This window comes from Artemia sp. Qi Xiang Cuo, chromosome 19 (genome assembly GCF_049724085.1).
Source record: "Artemia sp. Qi Xiang Cuo chromosome 19, ASM4972408v1, whole genome shotgun sequence".
In the NCBI taxonomy this organism is placed as follows: domain Eukaryota; kingdom Metazoa; phylum Arthropoda; class Branchiopoda; order Anostraca; family Artemiidae; genus Artemia; species Artemia sp. Qi Xiang Cuo.
In genome coordinates, this window is record NC_142812.1 from 60,092,010 (window position 1) to 60,119,989 (window position 27,980).

The following is a 27,980-nucleotide window of genomic DNA, read 5'->3' on the forward strand; positions in this document are numbered from 1 at the left end:
TCCCCCTTCCGTGGAAACTAATTCCTGGAAGTCTAAACACGCTGAAAACTTCCTTCGAACATTTCTCTAGAACATCTCCACATGCAAAATTGAATAGGCAAAGAGAAAAGTAAGGTAAATATTAAGAATTCCGTATAAGAATTTAGTCAAATCTCCCCACTATGAAATTTCCCCTGACAAGCTCATCCCAGAAAATTTCCATCCATACATAAAATGGTCCCCAAGGAAACCAAAGTCAAACTCAAACACCCCCCCCCCAAAAAAAAAGAAAAGAAATGTGGGTAAATTTCCCAGTATCAAATACTATACGTAAACAATGGGCAAATATTTTAACTTAAAGACCTATATCCTTGGGCTGGAGGGGGGGGGGGTCAAGTTATCTCCACGGACGTGGTTTTTGGACCTTTCAATTATGCTAAACAAAATGGCTATCTCAAAATTTTGATAGGGCGATTTTGGGGAAAAAAGGGATGTGGGAGGGGGGCTAGTTGCCTTCCAATCTTTTTGGTCGCTCAAAAAGGGCACTAGAACTTTTAATTTCTGCTTAAATTGGTCATCTCTCAATTTTATAAGACCTTCGATTTGATACGATCATCCCTCGAAGAAAACACAAATAAATAAGCATCCGAGACCTTTATTCTGACAGAAGTTATAACATCCCACATTTTTCAGATAAGAGCTTGAAATCGAGACAGTGGGGTTTTCTAATACGCTGAATCTGATTGTTAGATTTTCAATAGCATTCTTTGATTTTCAGGGGGAGTTTCTCCTTTTTTTAAAAGTAGGCAAATTTCCTCAGGCTTGTAGCCTTTTTTGGGTAACACTAAGCTTAACGGATCTCCGGTATTTCGAATCACCATTATAAGCTTATCCTTTTTAGTTAGGGCGCCAAGCCAGGCTATATCGCTTATTTCTAGTCGGGGGTACGACGGAAAAAGGTTTTTATGAAAATTACGTCATAGGTAGACTGAAAAACGCCAAAGCTGAATATGTAAACGGCACTTTCGTATGATTCGGCAAACCAGAGATTCCTAAATTTAACCGAAAGGTTTCCGGAAATTGACATCTATCGATGTGCTATGAGCTGAAACCGCAAAAATCCCAGGCGTCACTACAACGTTTCGTCTTTTCTGTTTCGCGTTACAAAGCAGAAACAGAAGAATTAATACAGATTGGGCTATAGCCACACTTTGTATGGAAACCTGAAAATTTTGGCAGATTGTTCATCCAAAGGTTCTGTATGAAGTGACAGTCATTGTAAGTTACTCCCTTTTACGTTTATTTGAATGTCTGTATAGCCAGTGTGGTGTAGCCTAGGCTAAAGGAAGAGGGCTGTTCTTGTGGTTAATAAGTTCATCCCAGTTCTTATGCCTACTAAGCCTACTCATGCTTACTAAGGTATAGAATCTTATTTTTTTTAATCATTCCATATCCATATTCTGGTTTGCAGCCTACAGGTTTGCTAAATGATGCAATTTCGGGACCCAAATTAAAGCCCTGGGTATAAATTTAGAATTGTGACTCCTTATAAAGAGACATGTTAAAAAAAAACTATTCTTACATTAAAATATGTATAATGATCCTAGTTAACATATTATCCAAGGGGAGAACCTTTATGATCAAGTCTTAAAAATTATAATATTCTCCTAGCTAAAACGCAATGCGTAAATCTTTTGGAATTGCTGCTATGAATTGCCAAATAAGTTGTTCTAGAGATAGCGTTCATCCTGTTCATTGTTAATTTGTTATTTTTTACTGAGCAGTGGTGGAAATACAAAATATTAATGCAACAGTGGCGAAAATAAAAAATATTGCTATAAATATACATATAGATACAGAGTATATACCCAGAGTATATATACAGAGTATATAGTATAGGCTAGGCTAGGTTTTTATATCCATTTCATTTCTTTTCAATTCCGTGCAGGTTTTGTATTTTCGCCACTGCTCATTAAAAAAAATGGAATTAACAATAGTGGTGTTTTTTTTTGCGTGGTTGGTTCTGTGGTTTAATCGTGTTTTGCCATTTTTTCGTTTTCGACAAAACACGTAACAGCATGTTTTAAAAAAACTTCGTTTTTTTGCGAAACACGAAACATAATGTTGCCTTTTCGACTGTCTGTTTCCTCAAATTTGGAACTTGCTCTTTGTGCGTGTTGCGTGTTCGACTGGTCCCTATCCAGATAGAAAAAAGTTATCTGTAGATGATAAAAGAAAGGATAAGATGGAAGGGAAGAAAATGGACATAGATCCTGCTGAATATGCGTTTTTGAATAGAGGCCAAGGTGAAACATATGTGTACAAGAAAACAGGCAAGTAAAAAGCTCAGAATTTTTCCACATGTTTCCACAGTTTTGAATATTTTGCCACTTTTCCTAAAATGCGTTTTTATACGTTCAACCAGGAACATGGACAGAGAACACGAAAGCGACAAAAACTGCGTTTTTGGGCTAGAACATGAAACATGGAACATGAACCATGAAACACGGAACTTCGAAAAAAAACGCAGCTAATGACCAGGAACGCTATCTATAGAACAACTTATTTGGCAATTCATAGGGGCAGTTTCAAAAGATTTACGCATTGAGTTTTAGCATGGAGAATATTGACATTTTTTTCTTTTTTAAGTTGGAAAAAGAAGGGAAAAAGAAGAAAGACTTGATGATAAAGGTTCTCCCCTTGGATAATATGTTAACTAGGATTATTATACACAACCAGAGAGTAGTGCTGACGGAAGCAGCAGTTTTGTGGCTGACTTGAGCTGCACTCACGAGGAAGCAGACACTCGTGTTGTCCGTCACGCAGCGTTCTGTGTTAAAACTGGATTTTCAGACGTGATTATCGATGCCAATGACATCGATATCATTGTCATCTTGCTTCTGTCTTTTTCTAAAATTGAGGCATAAACCAGTGCAACACCAAAGATCTGGGTTTGCTTTAAGGACAAAGCTGTTTCTGTCACGGAGCTGGCAAATGGACTCCCCCCGTCTTTAGTGAACTCTGTGACATTTTTGCATGGTTTCACCGGCTGTGATACAATGAGCTACTTCTATTCAAAAAGCAAGAAAACAATACTGAAAGCAGCAATACCCTGGTTAACCCAAATTTCGGCTGTGACTGACCAGGTTTCAAGAGGCATACAAAAGGCCATTGAACTCGAGGATGAAATTGTGAAGTTGAGTCGGGACATTTTGATCGCGTCGTAAGGGAAAAACGAAAACTTTGACTCTTTAAACAATATGCGAGTTCACTTGTTTCCACACCGTAAAACACTAAAGAACCTACCTCCAACAGACGACTTGTTCAAGCTCCCAGTCAAAAGATGTACTTTTCAATGATCTGTAATGCTACAGGCGCTTTTGCCCAGTCCCATCTACTTTTCTCCCTTAGATTTTGACTCACTGGAACAACAATGTCCATTGAGGAGCCATTCACAAGTTGTGAAACCCTAAGTTTCGTGGTGTTTCCCCCCTCGTACGAGTGTGCCATTGTTATTTTTCGAATTAGCAAGGTTGATTTAGGTGGGGTAGGTCCGTTTTCATCAATACCTTTTTCCGTCGGGGTATATGTAACATTTTTACTTTTGGCGCCCTGACTATTTGATATATTAATTGATATCCTTAGGGCAAGGGTTTTGTAGTTATGCCCTGGGGGTATATAAGAACGATGTTGGCACAATGCACTATTTATTATTTTTTTTCTTTAGACCAGGGCACTCCGTATCGAAGAAATTGTCGTAGAAACTTCGAAAAGAGCTCATTCAATTGGAAATTGGAGTGGTTCGTGTCTTTTTTAATAGTCGAAAATGATTGGAAGGCAACTAACATCCCCTCCACGCCCACCTGTTCCAAAAACACATTCAATAAAATCTTTGAGATAGCCATTTTGTTCAGCGTAGTTGATTTCCAGATAGAAATTTTGTCTTTGATGAGGACACTCCACCCAAGCCCTCAGGGCTAGGGTTTTAAGTTATGCCCTGTGGGCATATAAGGTTTTATAGAAAGCGTTGTCGTAAAAACTTCTCAGCAGTTTGACCATACAAACTAAAAACATTTATAATGGACGAGATAGGGTGATCCTTTAAAGTATCGAATCCCCTTAATGTTTAACATTTTATATACGAAAAGCGTGTACAATATAACTATGTTTTATTTATATACTTTGACTATTCAATTGGGCAGCACTGACGAAAATAGGGCACTGACCATAAAGCTTCATAATTTTGAGACTATTAAAATACATTTTTTATAAAACATGATGGCTCGCATATAAGATGGGCCTAGACAAGAGAAATATGCGTTTATTTTCTTGTCCTATATATTGGTTACTTTGATATTGTTAATTAACTTAATTAAAACAATAAGTTAAAAAAAACTTCAAAAAACTTCTGGGGCATCATGAAAAGGATATTCAATGGATCAAAAGGCAAGATATACATGCTACTACCGCTATTAGTACTGCTGCTACTACTATTAATGCGACACTGACACTGCAACTACTTCTCCTACTACCGCCGCAACTTTGAGAGAACATTGACGGCTAATTCAAACTAACAAAAGACACTATGTACACTTAAACTGTCGAAAGAGTGTATTTTAATAATTGATTTCCTTATCAAGTTAGGACATCGGGTGTTACAGGGGATGTTAAAAAAAACAAAGATGATATGTGCATACTGCTACTAACGCTGCTACTGCTACTACAAGTATTGCTACTACACTAGCTAAGGGTGTTAAGGTGAAGCTTTCAAGGAATATTTAGGCAGATGTTGAGCTAAATCAAAAGAAACTATGCTCATACAGATTGAGAAATGGGTGACAAAGCAATATCACAATAAAGGCTTACATTATTAAGTTATACCTTTTAGGGTAAGTTGTGGCGGATTTTGAACTAGCCAGAAGATGATATGTATACTTTTGATACTGCTTCTACGATTACAGTAACTAATGACAATAAGGGCAATAAGTTGAAACTTTTAGGGTACGTTAAAGGGGACTTTCAATTAAACAAAAAAAACTAAATGCATGCCTGTCTACAAAGGGCATATGAACATTACCTTAGGCAGAGCTGCTCTATCATAACTAGTAATATCATTGAAATTTTAAAGGAACTAATTTAGCTGGAAATTAAAAGTTCTAGTGCCCTTTTTAAGAATAAAAAGTGATTGCAGGGGGGGGGGGGCAATCTGCTTTCCAATCCAATTTACCTGAAAAGGACTATGTCCGTACAAAACAAACAGAAATTGATTTTAAAGAAAACTTAAAAAAAAGTAAAGAACTCCATTAAACCAAAAATGAGCAAAAAAGAATCAACTAATCTACCAAGCGTAAAAATACCACAAATCAGCATCAACAAATAGATAAATTAAAAAACGAACAGAAATTACAACTAATAACCGGATCAAACTCAAAAGGAGCAGAAATTAACATAATTAGGGCTCACGATCCCTATGCCTTCTCAACGCCAGAACGTAATTTGCACTTTACTGAAACTTTTTTAGTATTTTCGCTTTTATAACTTTAATAAATCAAAAATTCAGTAAAGTGCAAATTATGTTCTGGTCTATGATTAACAAGTTTTCCTGGAGACAAAAACCATTGACGGAAGAATAGATTTAACTACCTTAGTAGGAATAGAATCTGGCCCAAACCTGGCTCAGTTTTTTAAAATTAGTTTATATTCATTTTTATTTGACATAGCTTTAATCACTGGTTAAGAAAATAATATTTTAAGTCTTTTTGGTTTTCAGGCAGTTTGTGGTAAAGCGTGTAAAAAAGAAGCGACATGACTCAGTAGTAGCCGCAACTCTAAAAATCGGAACTTGATATCAATTAATATATCAAATAGTCAGGGCGCTAAAAGTAAAAATGTGACATATACCCCGACGGAAAAAGGTATTGATGAAAACGGACCTACCCCACCTAAATTGACTTTGCTAATTCGAAAAATAACAATGGCACACTCGTACGAGGGGGAAACACCACGAAACTTAGGGTTTCACAACTTGTGAATGGCTCCTCAATGGACATTGTTGTTCCAGTGAGTCAAAATCTAAAGGAGAAAAGTAGATGGGACTAGGCACAAGCGCCTGTAGCATCACAGACCATTGAAAAATGCATATTTTGACTGGGAACTTGAACGAGTCGTCTGTTGGAGGTAGGCTCTTCAGTGTTTTACGACGCGGAAGCAAGTGAACTCGCAGATCGTTTAAACAGTCAAAGTTTTCGTTTTTTCCTTACGACGCGATCAAAATGTACCGACTCAAATTCACAATTTCATCCTCGAGTTCAATGGCCTTTTGTATGCCTCTTGAAACCTGGTCAGTCACAGCCGAAATTTGGGTTAACCAGGGTATTGCTGCTTTCAGTATTGTTTTCTTGCCTTTTGAATAGAAGTAGCTCATTGTATCACAGCCCGGTGAAACCATGCAAAAATGTCACAGAGTTCACTAAAGACGGGGGGAGCCCATTTGCCAGCTCCGTGACAGAAACAGCTTTGTCCTTAAGGTAAACCCAGATCTTTGGTGTTGCACTGGTTTATGCCTCAATTTTAGAAAAAGACTGAAGCAAGATGACAATGATATCGATGTCATCGATAATCACGTCTGAAAATCCAGTTTTAACACAGAACGCTGCGTGACGGACAACACGAGTGTCTGCTTCCTCGTGAGTGCAGCTCAAGTCAGCCATAAAACTGCTGCTTCCGTCAGCACTACTCTCTGGTTGTGTATAATGATTCTAGTTGACATATTATCCAAGGGGAGAACCTTCATCATCAAGTCTTTCCTCTTTTTTCCTTCTTTTTCCAACTTAAAAGAAAAAAATGTCAATATTCTCCATGCTAAAACGCAATGCGTAAATCTTTTGAAATTGCCCCTATGAATTGCCAAATAAGTTGTTCTATAGATAGCGTTCCTGGTCATTAGCTGCGTTTTTTTTCGAAGTTCCGTGTTTCATGGTTCATGTTCCAAGTTTCATGTTCTAGCCCAAAAACGCAGTTTTTGTCGCTTTCGTGTTCTCTGTCCATGTTACTGGTTTAACGTATAAAAACGCATTTTAGGAAAAGTGGCAAAATATTCAAAACTGTGGAAACATGTGGAAATATTCTGAGCTTTTTACTTGCCTGTTTTCTTGTACACATATGTTTCACCTTGGGCTCTATTCAAAAACGCATATTCAGCAGGATCTATGTCCATTTTCTTCCCTTCCATCTTATCCTTTCTTTTGTCATCTACAGATAACTTTTTTCTATCTGGATAGGGACCAGTCGAACACGCAACACGCACAAAGAGCAAGTTCCAAATTTGAGGAAACAGAGAGTCGAAAAGGCAACATTATGTTTCGTGTTTCGAAAAAAAACTAAGTTTTGTTAAAAAATGCTGCTACTTGTTTTGTCGAAAACGCAAAAATGGCAAAACACGATTAAACCACGGAACCACCCACGCAAAAAAAAACACCACTATTGTTAATTCCATTTTTTTTAATGAGCAGTGGCGAAAATACAAAACCTGCGTAGAATTGAAAAGAAATGAAATGGATATAAAAACCTAGCCTATACTAAATACTCTGTATATATACTCTGGGTATATACTCTGTATGTATATATATATATTTATAGCAATATTTTGTATTTTTCCTACTGATGCATTAATATTTTGTATTTCCACCACTGCTCAGTAAAAAAAAAACGGAATTAACAATGACCAGGATGAACGCTATCTCTAGAACAACTTATTTGGCAATTCATAGCAGCAATTCCAAGAGATTTACGCATTGCGTTTTAGCATGGAGAATATTATAATTTTTAAGACTTGATCATAAAGGTTCTCCCCTTGAATAATATGTTAACTAGGATCATTATACATATTTTAATGTAAGAATAGTTTTTTTTAACATGTCTCTTTATAAGGAGTCACAATTCTAAATTTATACCCAGGGCTTTAATTTGGGCCCCCAAATTGCATCATTTAGCAAACCTGTAGGCTGCAAACCAGAATCTGGATATGAAATGATTAAAAAAAATAAGATTCTATACCTTAGTAAGCATGGGTAGGCTTAGTAGGCATAAGAACTGGGATGAACTTAGTAACCACAAGAACAGCCCTTTTCCTTTAGCCTAGGCTACACCACACTGGCTATACAGACATTCAAATAAACGTAAAAGGGAGTAACTTACAATGACTGTCACTTCATACAGAACCTTTGGATGAACAATCTGCCAAAATTTTCAGGTTTCCATACAAAGTGTGGCTATAGCCCAATCTGTATTAATTCTTCTGTTTCTGCTTTGTAACGCGAAACAGAAAAGACGAAACGTTGTAGTGACGCCTGGGATTTTTGCGGTTTCAGCTCATAGCACATCGATAGATGTCAATTTCCGGAAACCTTTCGGTTAAATTTAGGAATCTCTGGTTTGCCGAATCATACGAAAGTGCCGTTTACATATTCAGCTTTGGCGTTTTTCAGTCTACCTATGACGTAATTTTCATAAAAACCTTTTTCCGTCGTACCCCCGACTAGAAATAAGCGATATAGCCTGGCTTGGCGCCCTAACTAAAAAGGATAAGCTTATAATGGTGATTCGAAATACCGGAGATCCGTTAAGCTTAGTGTTACCCAAAAAAGGCTACAAGCCTGAGGAAATTTGCCTACTTTTAAAAAAAGGAGAAACTCCCCCTGAAAATCAAAGAATGCTATTGAAAATCTAACAATCAGATTCAGCGTATTAGAAAACCCCACTGTCTCGATTTCAAGCTCTTATCTGAAAAATGTGGGATGTTATAACTTCTGTCAGAATAAAGGTCTCGGATGCTTATTTATTTGTGTTTTCTTCGAGGGATGATCGTATCAAATCGAAGGTCTTATAAAATTGAGAGATGACCAATTTAAGCAGAAATTAAAAGTTCTAGTGCCCTTTTTGAGCGACCAAAAAGATTGGAAGGCAACTAGCCCCCCTCCCACATCCCTTTTTTCCCCAAAATCGCCCTATCAAAATTTTGAGATAGCCATTTTGTTTAGCATAATTGAAAGGTCCCAAAACCACGTCCGTGGAGATAACTTGACCCCCCCCTCCAGCCCAAGGATATAGGTCTTTAAGTTAAAATATTTGCCCATTGTTTACGTATAGTATTTTATACTGGGAAATTTACCCACCTTTCTTTTCTTTTTTTTTGGGGGGGGGGGTGTTTGTGTTTGACTTTGGTTTCCTTGGGGACCATTTTATGTATGGATGGAAATTTTCTGGGATGAGCTTGTCAGGGGAAATTTCATAGTGGGGAGATTTGACTAAATTCTTATACGGAATTCTTAATATTTACCTTACTTTTCTCTTTGCCTATTCAATTTTGCATGTGGAGATGTTCTAGAGAAATGTTCGAAGGAAGTTTTCAGCGTGTTTAGACTTCCAGGAATTAGTTTCCACGGAAGGGGGATTTTCTGAGTGATCGGCATAACGATTTGAACTTAAAGTCCTTTTCAAATGAAAGTATGCTAAAGAGAATTTTTCAGGCTGAATCTTCTGCAAGAATTTTACGAAGGGGGGATTTTCAGCAAGAATGGAAGATTCCGGAAGGAATTTTGTACTCGAGGGTGGTGTGAGACTACTACCACATGGCCACTACCTAACTTCAGATCGAATTGAATGTTTAAATTATAGAAAGCAGCTCGGTCTGGAGAAAGCTCTATAGTTGTGGAGAGGGGGGAGGCGAGATCGTTTTTGCCGTCAACAGCTCAACACTGCCTTTTTTATATCTAGTCATTTTTCTGTCACAGGCTCGACACTGCCCTTATTTTTATTACATTTCATTGCGCAAAAAAGTAATTTTCAAGTGTTTATTTTGTTGCGTAAAGTGTGTATTCATTTATAAGGTGTAAAGTGCTTATTTAATGTTGTAAATATATTTTTATGTTGTTTTCTATATATGAATGAAAGAAACCGTGCATTCTATTTCCTTTGAATATTTATTGAACAGATTGAGGTTGGAATAGGTTAGTTGCATTTTGACACTGGAAGAGTATGTATCAATTTAAAACACCATTCAGATCGTTCCTTTGCGGACCGTCCAAGTCTGGCAAAACGACACTTTTAATGAGAATCATTCAAAGTCGTGATAAAATGTACTTAGAGAACCAAAAAAATATCTATTTTTGCTAGAGTATGTGGCAAGAATCTTATGATAAAATAAAGAAGATTGATCCATGCATAAAATTCATACAAGGACTTGACGTGTTTAATATTATCGTGTCAAATCGTGGTTGATTATTGACGATTGAGCTGAATCTATTGAAGAAGGGTCGCGGGAAATGTTACAATTGTTTACTGTTCGGTCTCATCACGAAAAAATGTATTTAACTATTGTTCCCCATAATCTTTTTCGTCAGAGAAAATGTATGAGAACACTTGCATTGAGTTGTACCTACTATATTATCTATAGAGTTGTTCGCGATTCAAGTTCTCTTATAGCACTAAACAAACAAATTTATCATGGTGAACATATATTTTTACTTTCCGCATATGATCAAGCAACTAATAAACCTTATGGTTACATATTATTAGACCTGAATCAAAACACTTCCGAAGAGTTGCGTGTAGTCACTGATATTTTTAATAATGAAATTACTGTATATATATATAGCTTTGAATGGTAAAAAAGGTAATTAGTCGCAATCATGACATTGAAGAAGCCACATGAACAACAGCATTTATTTTCCGTGCAAGATAATTCAAAACCACGACTTAGAAAAGCAATACTCAAGCATGGTGTTGACAAGGAATTTATCAATCTCTTGTCGGAACTTTGTTTAAATTTAACGGAGGGTAATGTTCAACTGTCAGATCGTGATAAGCAGCAGACAAGGCAACAACGATCACTTATACGTGCTATAGCTTGCAGAAAGGAAACAATGTCTTGTTCAAACGGGTGGTAATTTCTTTTCAGTGTTACTACCGACAATCGTCGGACTTGTAAACACTATTATCTAGCAATGACTACACCCTATAAATTAACACCTATCGAACTTGCTTTTTCACCAAAAGAGCACTTTGAAGATTATGTTGATAAATTTATTAAAAATGAAACAACTGCCGATGATGAAAAATTAATTTTGCTTCAAAATGCCCTTCTTCGTCTTGTCAACAAACATAAACCTTATCATGAAAAACCGCTTAAAGTCAATGTCATTGATCAACCTTCTGTCAACAGTGAAACACCGAAAAAGGAAGATTTTACAACAAGTGTTGTAGACTTGTTGCCTTAATCCTATCGTAAACAAATTAAAAGACTCTTCACGTATCTCGCTGAAATTAAACAAATTGATAAGAAAAAGAATGAAGTTATAATCCAGGGCAAGCCTTACAATTTAATTGATTTATTATTGGATCTGATTACAAATCGTAAAAGAGTCGAATCCTTTGACAGACATTTATAGTATTGTTTAAAGTCATGAAATTTTCCTAAAATTCTTATCGGCAATAAGCAAATTCTAAAGAGACTAAGAGAACATAGTCCATTAAAGGTAGAAGATGATTTTAAATCTTTCTTGGGAAGCACAGCTACTAGCGATTTGACACTCGTAACTAGACAAAAGCGAAGACGTACTGATTCACCCGGTAGTATACAAAAGGGCAGTAGACGGTTACGATCAATGTGGATCAAATTTTGAAAGGTGTTTATGAAAAGATTGGAGAAACAGGAAGTTTAAGTTTTCCAACTACACTTGCACAGGTTACCGGACTTAAAATGAAGCTAGCAAAAGAGTATTTACAAAAGGAATCCAGTTATACCGTTCATCGAAATCATAAGACTAGGGGTAATCATTATCAAAAAACTAAAGCCTTTAACCCTTAGCTTATAGTACAAGCAGATCTTTTGACTCTAGACGCGATTCAAAGGCGTCATAATAAACCGTACAAGTATATTTTACTTGCAATAAGTGTTTTTAGTCGGTATGCATATGCACTTCCATTGCTGCCAAAGAGAGGCAATGAAGTTGCTTAAGCCCTTGAATCCATCTTTGAACAAGATTCATATAAAAAAATTCAAACAGACCGTGGAAGTGAATTTGTGAATCCTCATGTAAAGAAGGTTTTACTGAAATACAATACAATGCTCTATCATAGTCATAGTCCGATCAAGGCGACATTGGCTGAAAGTTTAATACGAACTATTCGACTTTTAATTTGAAGATATTGTACATTGAAAAATACGGCTGCATTTATTTATGATTTAGATAAAATCATGCAAGTATACAACCAACGTCCTCATCAATCCTTGTCCAATACTAGTCCTCGGGAAGTTCATTATAGTGAGAGTACACATTTCCTTAAACAATATTCTAATGAAAAGGCAGGAAAGAAACAATTTAATGTTGGTTCGAATCAATCGTACACAAAATATTTTTGAAAAGGAGAATTAGTCGTGGTCTACTGAACTTTACTACTACTACTCTACTACTACCACTCTACCACTTAACATATCGTCTTCTTGATATGAAAGATGAAGAGATTCATGGCGTATTTTAGGATTACAAATTACAAAAAGTTAAAAACACTGGAATGTATCAAATTGAAAAGGTATTAAAGACTAGTAGACATAAGGGAAAGAAATATTTGCTTGTTCGCTGGCTAGGATAAAACTCTGATTTTGATTCGTGGATACTCGCTGAAGACGTTCATAATGTCTAAAGGTTTTTATGTGACATTTATGTCCAATGCTTCTGATCCTCTTTATGATGATTTGAATAAAACGAGCAATTTTTGGACAAAACTTTTTCCTGCCATTAAATTTGAGGGAAGGTATTGAGGGAACTTTTCCTGCCATTAAATTGATGAAGTGGCTCTTGTAGATTGTATTCTCAAAAACAGATATGATATTCTAAGAAAGGGTCGTATATATAAAATAAAAATTTGACCCCATGATTGGCCAATTGTTAGCGATCAATATGTAATTGTAAATATGAATTCATTTGAATACCCCTTTGCCAAATTATCATATAAGGAGTTTGGGAGTATGAATGAATTATGTCGTGCAATCAACAAAAAATTTCCCCTCCTAAAAATGGTGCCTTTCAATTCAATTATTCAAAAGTAGAGGGGGAAATCTACATTAGTTCGCCCATTGACAATGCAGAGGTTATTCTCAATGATAATCTAACAGAAGTGCTTGGTTTTAAACAAGATTTAATCAACGGTAAAAGTGCAGTAAGTGCTAGTGGCATGAATCGTGTCACTTTCGCAGAGTTTCCGCCCGCCTTCTACTCGGACAGTTGTATATTCCTTTATGCATCTTTTTTCGAGAGATCAAGAGTTGGTAATACCAATGTCCCCTTCTTGCGTGTTCTTGAACGAAAAACCTCCAATGACCATATTCGCCACTACAAAATAAAGCACCTTCAATACGTTCCAGTCAACACTTTGTATTTGAAGCTCTGTCAGTTAACATTAAGAAGCGAATTGGGTGATCCGCTCGCAATAGCAAAAGTTTTGGCTGTAATCACATGTCATTTTCGAACCATTCAGTGAAATGTCTAAAAGAACTCAGTTTCTATGTCCTGATATTGATTGCTATGTTGCTACTCTTGGACCGCACCAGTTGGGACATGGAAAGGACTATTATAGGTGTTGTTCGTCAATTTCCAGGTATTGTCTCGGCAGTTGGTTTGCTAAGCTGTTTCGCTCTGCACTACCCTTGCCAAGAAAATATAATGCACCGGTTGCAGCTGATTTTGCGTCCTCTACATTACATGATTGGGGCTCTGGGAAACATATTCAAGAAATTTTATCGCAAAATCTCAGGTCGAGTGCACGATCCCTTGGTGAGAGATTGAAACAACGAGGAAAAGGTTTAAAGAGGAGGAGAAAGCCCTCATCACTCATCAGTCTCAAGTGTTCTCCCGGGAAGCGTAAAGTATCAAAGAAAGTAAAAAGATCCAAAAAGGATTTCTTTTCCTAAGATGGCATATCTACCAAATAAAGATTTTCACCCTTCAGTCACCTCATCTCTAAATCTTTTCAATGCGGACAATTTAGATGTCAGTGTAAAACATGGATACTATGAACAATTTCACTCGCAACAACCACTCTCTGAAAATGTTGATTTTCAAATTTATTCTAATGAAGACTACATCATCGATTTGACTTCGACACTTATAGTTTTAAACGTCACTGTTAAAAATCGAACAATGAAAAACCAAATGCCGCCGAGGGGTTATCCTACGAAAATTGTGTACTACACAATTCATTTCGACAAATAAGCGTCTATATAAACGGAACATTGGTGAGGACGAGCAATAATCTTTCAAATTATGTAAGTTATATACAATTCATGTTGATGACACCAATGTCCTATAAGCAGTTGAGAGGCATGACTATTGGATATGAATATAAAAGAAATACTGAACTAGCAATATTCTTAGAGAGGCAACAACCAAAGATTTACATTTAGTTGGGAAACTAAATCATGAGATATTTTATATACCTCAATGGTTGCCTCCTAATGTAAAGATTGATATAGAAATACAACTCGCATCGTCCAATTATATTATACAATAAGTACTTGACGCTGCATCCGGCGTAACAGTCTCTCTCACGTCGGCAATACTTCATGTACGAAAACAACAAGTTATGAATTCTGTGGCTTTTGCAATTGAAAAATTAAGAGCCTCTGGAAATAATATCAAATTGCTCGTTCCTCATAAAATCACAAATTAACGTCATATTGCTACAGGTACGCGTACCTATACCGATTCTTGATTTATCAATGGTGAAATTCCTTCAAAATTGGCATTGGCTTTTGTAAAAAGTGCTAGCGCTGTTGGACCATGGACCAAAATAATTTAAAGCCACGACGATACCAGTCTCTTAAAAATAGACTGAACTCGCGTTTAGGGTTTTCCGCAATCAGCCCAGAATAAGTATTTTCCCATTGATCGCATTTATCATAGTGACAATTGGAGCATAAGAATCCGCTATTATGAGACTTAAGAATCTCTTCAAGACAAGAATTACAGTCTTTAATTTGCACTGCACATCCTCTATGCAATTTACACGGATTGCATAATTTACACCTTTCATTATAGTCATCAGCAAAATTACAATTTTCACAGGATGACCAGCTGCCCAAAGTATACAAGTATAATGGGCATGTGTAAAACATTTTCTCGATGTTGACACTCTCACTTCCAAAAACAAACTGAATCTCAAACAACATCTCCTAGGAGCGTTACAAAAATGCTTCTGTAGGGGTTAAGAGCAAAACCACAATATCATTCTGTCTCAATGAATATATCTATAATTTGAGTAAAAGCCTTGGGACCACGACGACGATAGTCGAAAGAAGGGGAATTGGTTCCCATTATATCATTAAGCATTTCTCCAGAAGTTTTCTTTGAAGAGATAATTCCAGAAAGTCATCATCTAAAACTAACCACTTTTCCAATTTTACTAGATTACGCATGATTTTCTGTTTCTCAAATCTATTCCTTATAACACTCTCATTGCCAAATACAGACTGTTTTTTAAAATTGTTCTCTTCAATATATTTCGCCAGCGCATTTAATCCACGTTGTAGTCTCTGTATATGCGCTATATTCACCTTAGCCGCGAAGCACAATTGTTCTTTCAACTTGAATTTGCTTAATGTTATAACATATCCGTTATACATCTTGTCCCATTCTAGGGTTAGTTGGGTACCCCTTGTAATTTCCACCGCCACTTTAGGTGCTCTATGTCCCGTTTCATCAATACTTTTAATATCCAATAGTGTGTAATTATCCATGTTGACTCTCCCACTTCTAGAAAGAAACTGACCCTCTATCAGTAGTTTAAACCACCTTGGAACGTGTCTAGAAATGATTTGTTTAGTAACAGGGAAAAGGGGGTGTCCTTGAAATCATGCCAAGGGAGGGATGACGCCTAGGAACAGGTGTGTCGCGTGACGGCAGAGGGCATGTTGTAGACATCCAATGGAAAAGGGAGGGCATGCGTTTGAAACCAGGGAGGGCATGCGTTTGAATCCTATCGCAAAAGGGATATGGGCGTTGTAGAAACTCTATGGTAATTCCCTATGGGCGTTGTAGAACCTCCTGCTATGGGCGTTGCAGAATAGATTGAGAGGATACTACTAATAAAAAAATCTTTTCAACTAAAAGTAAGGAGCAATATTAATACCCAATACGAACAGAAATTATTCTGTATATAAAGAGTTTGACCCCTCCTCAAAATATTGCTCTTTACTCTAAACTTTGACTGTTTGTACCAATTTTTTAAAAACGACTCCAGATTCACATGAGTCGTTTAACTAGAATCGGAAGCTTTTTTAAAAGTGTCAAAAACTTTAGCGTGAAGAGCAAGGTATTGAGGATGGGGCAATCCCTTCATATATGGAATAATTTCAGTTCGTTTTGAGTTTTAATGTTGTTCCTTACTTCCATTTGAAAAAAAACTTGTTTTTTTTTAACTTAGTCTGTATAAGAATCCAGATTTTGGATTCTTATCATAATTTTTAACGATAGTTGTAGTAAATGTGCTTTGGATTGATGGGTTCAGTGGTATAGTTGAAGCAGTGGTTAGTAAAAGTAGTAGTAGTAGTAGTAGCAGTAGTAAAACACAAAGTCAGAAATTGAGTCACAGTTGCAACTTGTTGAAATCGCAAATAGTCACAAATCCAAACAGTCAAAGTTGTAGTAGCTACTACATAGGTGTAGCAGTAACAATATTAGTAATAGTAGCATAAGCAGTAGTAGTAGTAGCAGTAGTAGCAAATCTAGTAGTTGTAGTAGTAGTAGTAGAAGTAGTAGTAGCAGTTGTAGTGACTCTGAGAGGTTTCCTTGGGGACAATTGTCTATGTGGATGGAAATTTCCTGGGGTGAACTTGTCAGGGAAAATTTCACAGTGGGGAGATTTGACAGAATTCCTATACGGAATTCTTTTTATTTGCCTTACTTTCTCTTTGTCAATTCAATTTTGCATGTGGAGATGTCTAGAAAAATGTCGGGGGAAAATTTTCAGCGTGTTTTGACTTCCAGAAAATAGTTTCCACGAAAGGGGGATTTTTGGAGAGATCGGGATAACGATTTGAATTTGAAGTCCTTTTCAAATGAAAGTATGCTAGGGAGAATTTTTCAGGCTGAATCGTCTGCAAGAATTTTACGAAGGGAGATTTTCAACAAGAATGGAAGTTTTCGGAAGGAATTTTATTGGGGTGGGGGTATATTTTACGTGAGAGGAACTATCCACGGAGGAGTTTTCCACGAGGGGAGTAAATTTTTCATGGAGGGTGAGCCAGGTTTACCGCCATAATTTGAAAAACGATTAGAAATAAAAAAAATCTTTTCAACTGAAAGTAAGGAGCAATATTAATGCCCAAAACGAACAGAAATTATTCTGCATATGAAGAGTTTGACCCCTCCTCAAAATATTGCTCTTTACTCTAAAGTTTGACTGTTTGTACCATTTTTTTAAAAACGACTCCAGAATCTTAAGATTCGTTTAACTAGAATTGGAATCTTTTTTAAAAGTAAAAAACTTTAGCGTGAAGAGCAAGGTATTGACGAGGGGGCAACCCCTTCATATATGGATTAATTTCAGTTTGTTTTGAGATTTAATGTTGCTCCTTACTTCCTTTTGAAAAAAACTTGTTTTTTTTAACTTAGTCTCTATAAGAATCGAGATTTTGGATTCTTGTCACTATTTTTAACGATAATTGTACTAGGTGTGCTTTGGACTGATGGGTACAGTGGTATAGTTGAAGCAGTAGTTAGTAAAAGCAGTAGTAGTAGTAGTAGAAGTAGTAAAATAGAAAGTCAGAAATTGAGTCACAGTTGCAAGTTTTTGAAATCGCAAATAGTCACGAACCTAAACAGTCAAAGTCGTAGTAGCTACTGCATAGGAGTAGCAGTAATAGTACTAGTAATAGTAGCATAAGCAGTAGTAGTGGTAGTAGAAGTAGTAGCAAAACTAGTAGTTGTAGTGGTAGTAGTAGAAGTAGTAGTAGCAGTTGCAGTGACCCTGAGAGGTTCAATTTCATACCATCAGAAAGGTTCATTTATGTGATATTACTGATACACCTTTTTGGCAACCTACTTGCATATAGAATGTTTTATTTTTCTTCAACATACACCCAAAAATCCCAGAAAGCTTCGCCTTAATTCCCTAAGCCATTTCAGATACATTTCAGATACGGCCTTTTAACATCTATTTTCAATAAAACACCCCCCTCAAGATCCAAAGAAAGCTTCAACTTGATACCTTTATCCATTCCTAAGATATCAAAAATACACCTTTATGGAAAACTTGAATGAAAATAGTATAATTTGATGAAGTTCAAAACTTCTAACAACTTGCTATGAATATTCTAACATAATACCCTACCTGTTACTGGGAAATTGCATATACACCCTTTTGATTAAGCTCAATATTATTACTAATTTCATCTCAATAGTCTTAGCCTTTTAGAAACATCCAGGATCAAACATTCCCCCCTTTCACAGTGATAAATTCTGTAGGTAAAAAATGGACAAATTGCATTATTTACATTCCTTGTCCTGGAGGCTGTGGGGCATGGCACCCATGGAGGCATAGCTATTAAACCTTGTGACTATTTTGAACAAAATGGTTTTTCAAGGTTTCTATCAGTGGTAAGGAGGGTATTTAAAGGGGCTGGCCCCCAGACCCCCATTGCACTTCCTGGCTGAAGGGCCACGAAACGGAGATCAGCAACGCCGGTTTGGATCTTAAGGGTCTAGTGCCGTCATACTTACTTTTACTTACTTACTATTTAAAGGGGTAAAAGGGTGGGGGCTGGTTTCCCTCTGGTCATTTTTCATCATTTCTCTCAACATGCCTTTAAAATTTAAATTTAATATCCTTGGCAGTTCTTTGGATATTACCTTATTACCTTAACCTCTTGGAGATTCAGAATAAAATATGCCCCTTTTACCCAATAACCGACCTTTTATATAAGAAATGAACAACTTATATATGTTACAACACTCGCCCTAGGGGCTGTAAGGGGTTATGCTATCCCCAGAGGCATATTTATTTGATTTTTCAACTGTTTTGATCAAGAAGGCTTGTTCAAAATTTTGATGAGATGTCTTTGGAGGGATGGCAGCTAAAATAGATTTGGAAGGGGAACTTTTTGCCCTCCAACCACTTTTTAATATCCCCTCAACATGTCCTGAAATTTGAAACTTAATGATTTGAGATGCGCTTAAGATATTGCAGATCTGCCTTTTTGATAAACTGGATGCACATAGTGCATTTTGATTGACATAGTCTTTAGTTTGACATAACCCTCAAAATTCTCTAAGGTTTAACCTTAATACTCTTGACATTTTCCCTTTTCCTAATGATAAATCCCTACATATAAATAACGGGCAAATTGCATAATTTATAATATTGTCCCGGAGCTGTGAAGTGCATGTCATCCCCAGAAGCATATATATTAGACTTTTTGACTAGTTCGAATTAAATGTCTATTCCAAAATGTCGATCACTGTCAACGAGAGGGAGGGGTACCAAAAAGAAGAGAGGAGGGGGACCAGGTTGCCCACCAATCACTCTTCGACATCCTGTTAAAACTTCGAAGTTTCAACTTAATACCCTCAGCTGTTCCTAGATATTGTTGATATTCCCTTCTGACAACCATTAAACATATAATGTGTTTTGAATGTTGTTCGGCATTCTTCTCAATATCTCCTTAAATTATCACATTAATACCATAAGCCTCTTGGAGACCAAGGACCAAATATTCCATCTTTTCTTCAAATAAAAAAACCTTAAATATCAACAATGGACAACTTGCATAACTTACAGCCCTTGTCCAGGGGCTGTGTGTTTTTTTTTCAACCTGAGGCTTAGTTACTTTACCTTTGGACTATTTTGAACAAAATGGCTGTCTCTAAATTTTGATCGGATGTATTTGGGGGGGGGAGGTGAGAAAAGAGTAAGACGTAGGCTGGTTGCCCTTCGGTTACTTTTGACTTTTAGAAAGGGCACTGTAACTTTCAATTTCCAATGGAAAGTGTACTCTGAAAAGTTTATAAGATTGTGCCTTCCATATGAAGCGTCTGTTCGAAAACAAATTAATAACATTTTGAAGGCTTTCGGCTCTTTACTTTAGGCTAGAGTTTTGCCTCTGAATAACCGAAATTGTAGTCTTTCTTCACAAATAAGGTTTAGATTACAATTTTTATCATAGACCCCTTGTTTGGAACCAAGTTTTCAAATATCCAGCTACTAGCCATGGTTTATTCCTTAATAAGCTGTGGATTGCTGTAACTATGATAGAGTTGTACATGTGATAAAAGCAAAAGGCCTGCCGACTCTGCACCGCATGGTTCGGGTCTATGTCTCAGAGGTCTGCTTACTTTCCAAAGCTTGGGACAGTTCCACCAGGCCATGTCTCTTCGTGCCAAGTATGGTACACTTTTTATCACGCCTTACTCATTATCGTCTTATGCACTACACTTCCACCACTGATACGGCCACCGGCTGGGAATTTTTTTGAAAATCGTATACTTCATAGGAATGTGTCTCCTTTTAAGCAATATTAATTATCATGAACAGTTTATCCCCCAGGTTCCTATTTATAATACAGATACCACCTGAAGACATCTTAAACAGTACATTATAATTATTTTCCTGATTACGATTTTCATCCTTTAAACTTCTTAATCAAAGGTAAAATGATTCCAACTTCCCAATTTCCATCTATTTCCTGCACTCCTGCATATGATTTCGATAATTGATCGGTCTTTCGTTGTTTTTGCGAGAGTTGGAGGAATTGCAAAGGTTATTTATGTTAAAAGCGCTTCGTTTTGTCTCTTGGTTATGGATTCCTAAGCGGATAAAGAAATTTGGTTGAATTTTCATATGAAACTGGTTCAAAACTACGAAGAAAAGTATAAGCAATAACAAAAAGTAAAAATTTACGCTTAAAACAGAAAATAAAGCATTACAGATTGAGGTTGAGACGTCATATATTATCTGTTTGCCATACATTCCTAGGCAAATGGAACAATTTGGCTGAAACTCGGCAAGTGTGACACTGCCTAGTTGAGGAACCTAAAAAAAGCTGAAGGGGAGGAGTAAAAGGGAACTAGTGGGGATGCATCCCTATATATGGTTTTGTTTAAGAGGCTTATTGCACATGTGGTCTTCTCTTGCAGATTGTCAAGATGGGGCTGCGAAGGGGTTTTATGTAGTGGGGGATATAGGGCAGTATGGGAAGCTCAGGATGATTTTAATTGTTTATGGCATCTTCGAAGTGGCGTGGAAAATCACCAAATTTAGTAAACTTAACATTTTGATGGTCAAGAGGGGGGCTTGAAGAGTTTTCTGGTGGTGTGGCGGGGCGATAGATCCGTTCTCAGTTATTTTGTTGTAACCACACCTGTTCTGTGAAATTCTATGTAAAGAAAAATTAATTTTACTGTCAAGATTTCGGTTGTTTAATATAGTAGTTTTCTGAAGTGTGCTGGGTAGTCGGCTAGTAAAAAAGAATAGAAGACTTTTTAGTCGAAGCTTTGGCGATTTAAGATGCGTAAATTGAAGATAAAGTTAGGAGGTGAGTTCAAAGAACGTTAGATAATGGTATAATTAAGGTAAAAAATGGTATAATTGCGTAAATGGTGTAATGATTTAATAATGGTGTAAAAATGGTATAACACATTTAAAGCTGATAATTCTCTGCAAGTGACAATACATTATAATTTTTAATTTCAAGAATCATCTTAAGTCAAAATCTAGTATGAACAAAATAGTCCTATGATATGATATCTATGAACAAGATAGAAAATCTTGGCTGGTTAAGAAGGCCAGTTGATTTTAGCTGGTACGTCTACTAGTTATAAGATTCTACTTTCTGTGTCTTCTCTAATATTTTAAAGTCATGAAATGACGAATAAGCAATCGTTTAGGGTAGGCTAATAGGAACAAAGCGCTAAATGCTAGAAGGTGTTGAGGATTTGTCTTTTTGAAGCTTTTGCCAATTAGTACATATTATGAGGTTTAGATGCTCTTTTGAGTAACGAAAACAAGAAGGCAAAGTAAAATATAAAAAAAGAATATTATATGTCGTATAGTGTTGGCTTTCAATACCTAGTTTGGGACCACCTATACTGTCAGAGGAAAACAAAAATCATGCCATGAAACACTGTGATTTAAAGGCCTTTGGGGATGACATGACTTACATATTCCCTGGGGAGTGGGGTGTTAGTTACACGATTTGGCTACTCTTCACATAGTACTTTTTGTTATTGGGAAATATACGATTTTTTTGGGAGGGGGGATTTACGCAGCAAAGATTTTCCATGGAGAGGAAAGTTTCCGGGAGGAACTTTCCAAAGGAAATTTTTACACAAGGGGAGGAGAGGGAAGGGTATTTCCTGGCACGATTTGAAAAACGATCAGAACCTAAATTAAAAAAAACTGTGACCGCAAGAAAGGAGCAACATTATAACTTTTGTCGAACAGGAATTATTAAGTGCATGAGGGGGGGGTTGTTGTCCCTTCCTCAGCTATTACTCTTTAATTTAACGCAATAAAAAAAAGAGTAAAATTGAGAGGCAAGAAAAAAAAAATAACATTACCTGCCTTATAGTGTGCAAAGGGACAAAGTGCCAAGTATCAGACGTTGTCTGCCCAAATAAGGCAAAATCAGGCTTTTATGAAATGGCGAAATGTGTGATGGTTTTCAAATTTTATAAGTTCCCAATACACTTAAGAGTAGCATACAATAAAGATTGCATCATATGTTTTTAGTTGTTTTTTCACCCTACCCACAAGTTCGATGGATTTTTTGGTTTCGCGAAAGAGAAGCATAAGAATCCTTCAATAAGAATAAGATGATAGCGGGATCATAAGAAAAATGTGTGGTCAAACTATTAGACAAAAAAAAAAAAGGCAAAGCCAGCCAAGTAGAACAGAGTATTTTCTGTATATAGTAAAGAGAATGAGGCAGCGTCAGAATTCATACAACCATGCATCTACGTATCTGTCAACTATCTTTTGTTAATTACTTGGAGGACTCCAGTCTGGTAAGACTGAGCTTCCCCTGCCTAGCCTTGATTGCCCTCTTTAGCCTGCTATATATTACAATCTATGACAATCTTGTATATGTATATAAAACAAGACTCTATAATTATACAAACACAGTCTTGTAAATGGTTATTGGATCACCCATCTTTATCATCACAAAAATGTCGATTGTTTCAGGGTGGTTAAAATTATAATCGCTAGCTTGAAAAGTTTAACAGGAATGCAATGTCTTGACAAAAATGAACTTTCTATAACTGTTGTATTTTGCTTTGATAATATTTTTGAAAAAATAATAATTTGAAGGAGAGATATGTGTACATACATGGAGGCATCAAAGCAAAGAAATTGATGGAGGCATTCTCCTAAACATAAATCCTCTGCGTCTCATCCAAGACCGTATCCAAGATTTTTGTCCGGGAAGGGAGAGGGGCTGCAAAAAGCTTTAAAAACACATCGAAAAAATTTTTCTGATCTTTTTGGTTTAATTCTTTTTTTATGTGGTAGATTAATTAGTGTTTATCTGTCTTTTCATCTGCACTCAATCTGTATAAGGCATTCCGTAAGACTAATCAGTGTAAGACTATCTGACTAACCAGTGTGATAATTTCATTGTGTTTTTCCTATCTCAGTTTTTCTAAGTAGTTCTGAGCGGCTAGCAACGCAGTCAGGACAGCCTTAGATAGTTCAGATCGCCTCTCCTGTTCCCCGTCAAATTTGACAAATCATACCGAAAATTTCAGCAAGAACTTTCGTTTATACGCATTGTTGTCACGATTTTACGAGTTCAACAAAAATTTAGAGGGCGGGGGTGTGTTGAACCCTCTAACCTTTTCCTTGGATACGGCCATGATCTGATCCTACCTTAAAAAGTTAAATATAATCGATATTCTAAAAGAAAAAAAATATACTACCTGCCCTATAGTTTTCGTTTTTGATACTAAATTGGAGCCACCCTTAATGGCAGAGAAGTATGAAACTAATCAGAGGCAACGCTATAGCGTTGCCTATAGTAAAGGCCATACGGCTCCAATGGTGTTTATTATTATTTTATTTTTTTCCCTAGAGGAACTTCATATGGAAGAGGTCGTCGCATAAACTTCAAAGGGGGCTAATTCGATTGGAAATCAAGAGTTCTAGTGCCCTTTTTAATGGTCAAAAGTGATTGAAAGGCAACTAACACCCCGTCCACGCCCACCATTTCCCCAAACACATCCAACCACAATTTTAGTAGTCGAAAGTGATTGGAAGTCGAAAGTAGTCGAAAGTGATTGGAAGGCAACTAACCTTTTCCCAAGCGACTCACGCCCACCTTTTCCCAAAACACATCCAATCAAAATTGTGAGATAGCCATTTTGTTCAACGTAGTTGAAAAGTTCTGGAAATTAGGTCTTTGAGGGTGAACCCCCCCTCTCCCCTACATCCCTCAGGGCAAGGGTTTTAAATTATGTCCTGGGGGCATAAAAAGTTTTTTTTTTATAGAAACCGGTGTCGTAGAAACTTCAAAAAGGGCTCATTCGATTGGAAATTTTAATGGCTAGTGCTGTTTTAATAGTCAAAAGTGATTGGAAGGCACTTCCACGCCCACCATTTCCCCAAACACATCCAATAGAAATTTTGAGCTAGCCATTTTGTTCAAAGTAGTTGAAAGTTCTGGAAAATATATATTTGAACAGGACACTCCCCCAACAGTCTTCAGGGCAAGGGTTATAAGTTATGCCCTGGGGGCATATATGGTTCTTACGGAAGGAATACTCTAATAAACTTCAGAGAGGACTCATTTGAATGGAAATTGAAAGTTCTAGGTCACTTTTTAACGTCAAAAGATATCGGTGGGTAACCAGCCCCCGCCCCCCATCCCCTTTTTGCAAATGCATCCGATAAAAATTTTGAAATAGCTATTTTGTTAAAAATAGTTCAAAGATCATATAACAAAAACTTCGGTGTCGACAAAACCCCCAGGGCCCGGGGGCATGCGTTGCAAGTTATGCCCTGGATGTATATATTGTTCTTGCGGAATGGATATTCGTATTAACTTCAAAGCGGGCTAATTTGATTGGAAATTGAAAGTTCTAGTTCACTTTTTAAGAGTCAAAAGAGATTGAAGGGTACCTAGTCCCCCCCCCCTCCACGCCTTTTTTATCAAACCCATCTGATAAGAACTTTGAGATAGCCATTTTTTAAAAATAGTTCAAACCCCATATAACGAAAACTCCGGGGTCGACACAATCCTTCAAGGTCCTGGGGGCATATAAAGTTTTTATAGAATGCGTTGTCGTGAAAACTTCAAAAAGGCTCATTCGATTAGAAATTGAAGTGGCTAGTGTCGTTTTTAATAGTAGAAAGTAATTGGAAGTCAAATAACAACCCTTCCAAGCCCACCATTTCCCCAAACACAACCAAACAAAATTTTGAGATAGCCATGTTGTTCCACGCAGTTAAAGTTCGGGAAATTATACCTTTGAGCAGGACACTCCCCCCACAGTCTTCAGGGAAAGTGTTATAAGTTATGCCCTGGGGGCAAATAAGTTTTTATTGAAATCTTTGTCGTAGAAACTTGAAATGGGCTCATTCGATTTGAAATTAAAAGGTCTAGTGCCCTTTTCAATAATCGAAAGTGATTTGGGGACAACTAGCCCCCTCTTCAACCACCTTTTCCCCAAGCACATTCAATCAAAATTTTTGGATAGGCATTTTATTCAGTGTTGTGGATTTCCAGATATAAATTATGTTTTTGAGGAGGATACTCCCCCACAGCCCTCAGGACAAGGGTTGTAAGTTATGCCCTGGGTTTACATAAGGTTCTTATAAAACGCGTCGTCGTAGAAACCACAAATAGGGCTCATTCGATTGGAAATTGAAATGGCTAGTGCTCTTTTTAAAAGTCGAAAGTGATTGGAAGGAAACTAACACCCCTTCCACGCCCACCATTTCCCTAAACATATCCAATCAAAATTTTTTAGATAGTTATCTTGTTCCACTCAGTGTAAAGTTCAGGAAATTAAACTTTCGAGCAGGACACTCCCCCGCATAGTCTTTAGGGTAAGGTCTATAAGGTATGCCCAGGGGTAATATAAGTTTTTGTTTAAATTTTTGTCGTAGAAACTTGAAAATGAGCTAATTCTATTGAAAATTCGAAGGTCTAGTGCCTTTTTTAATACTCAAAAGCGATTTGAGGGCAACTAACCCCCCTCTCACGCCCCAAACTAACATCCAATCAAAATTTTTTAGATAGCCATTTTATTCAACGCAGTTGAAAGTTTTGTAAATTAGATCTTTAAGGATGACAAGCCATCCCCCCTCAGAGAAAGGGTTGTAAGTATGCCCTGGGGGCATGTAAGGTTCTTATAGAAAGCGATGTTGTAAAAATATCCAAAAAGGGCTCATTTAATTGAAGATTGAAAGGGTTGGTACCCTTTTAAAAGTCAAATCTGATGGAAGGGCAACTAACCCCCCTCTTACCCCAACCGTTTTGCCAAACACGTCCAGTCAAAATTTTGAGACATCCATTTTGTTCAACGTAGTCAAAAGTCTGGAAATTAGGTCTTTTAGGATGATGACCCCATCAGAGCCCTCAGTGCAAGGGTTGTAAGTTATGCCCTGGGGGCATATAAGGTTTATATAGACAGTTGTTGTAGAAATTTCAAACGGGGCTCATTTGATTGGAAAATGAAATTGCCCAATTTAATAGTCGAAAGTGAGTGGAGAGTAATTAACCCCCCTCTCACGCCCATCCTTTTCCCAAACATGTTCAATCAAAGTTTAGAGATAGCCATTTTACTCAACGTAGTTAAAAGTTCTGGAAATTATGTATTTTAGGATGACAAATTCCCCAGAGTCCCCAGGACAAGGGTTGTAAGTTATGCCCTTGGGACATATAAGGTTTTTAATGATAGCGTTGTCGCAGAAACTTCAAAGAGGGCTCATTCAATTGGAAATTGACAGGGCTAGTGCCGTTTTTAATAGTTGAAAGTGATTGGACGGTAACATACCCCCCGATCACGCCCATCATTCCCCCAAACACATCCAATCAACATTTTCAGATAGCCATTTTGTTCAACGTAGTAGAAAGTTCTGGAAATTAGGTCTGGCAATGACAACCCGCTTCACAGCCTCAGGACAAGGGTTGTAAGTTATGCATTGGGGGCATATAAAGCTTTTATAGAACGCATTGTCGTAGAAACCTCAAAAAGGGCTCATTCGATTAGAAATTGAAATGGCTTGTGCCCTTTTTAATAGTCGAAAGTAATTTGAAGTCAACTAACACCCCTTCCACGCCCACGATTTCCCCAAACACATCCAATCAAAATTTTGAGACAGCCATTTTGTTCAACGCAGTTCAAAGTTCTGTAAATTATACCTTTGAGCAGAACACTCCCCCACAGTCTTCAGGGCAAGGGTTATAAGTTATGCCCTGGGGGCACATAAGTTCTTATTGAAATTTTTGTCGTTGAAACTTGAAAAACGGCTCCTTAGATTTGAAATTCAAAGGTCTAGGGCCCTTTTTAATAGTCGAAAGCTATTTGAGGGCAACTAGCCCCCTCTCTCAATCACCTTTTCCCCGAACACATCCAATCAAAATTTTAGGATATCCATTTTGTTGGGTGTTTTGGATTTCCAGATATAAATTATGTTTTTGAGGAGGACACTCCCCCACATTCCTCAGGGCAAGGGTTGTAAGTTATGCCCTGGGTGCATATAAGGTTCTTATAAAACACGTCGTCGTAGAAACTTCAAAAAGGGCTCATTCGATTGGAAATTGAAATGGCTTGTGCCCTTATTAAAAGCCGAAAGTGATTGGAAGGCAACTAACACCCCTTCCACGCCCACCATTTCCCAAAACATATCCAATCAAAATTTTTTAGATAGCCATTTTTTTCCACGCAGTTTAAAGTTCAGGAAATTATACCTTTGAGCAGGATACTCCCCCCACAGTCATCAGGGCA

General features: G+C 37.0%; 1 protein-coding gene across 1 annotated transcript in view; it reads left to right on the forward strand.

Moving 5' to 3' along the window:
* The first annotated feature begins 1,131 nt into the window (after window positions 1-1,131).
* The window catches only part of LOC148941071 (uncharacterized), a 49,305-nt gene continuing 22,456 nt past the window's right edge, over window positions 1,132-27,980 (forward strand). The window contains exon 1 of the mRNA XM_089105211.1: window positions 1,132-1,257. The gene's annotated coding sequence lies outside the window, so the exon portion shown is untranslated. The remainder of the gene's footprint in view (window positions 1,258-27,980) is intronic.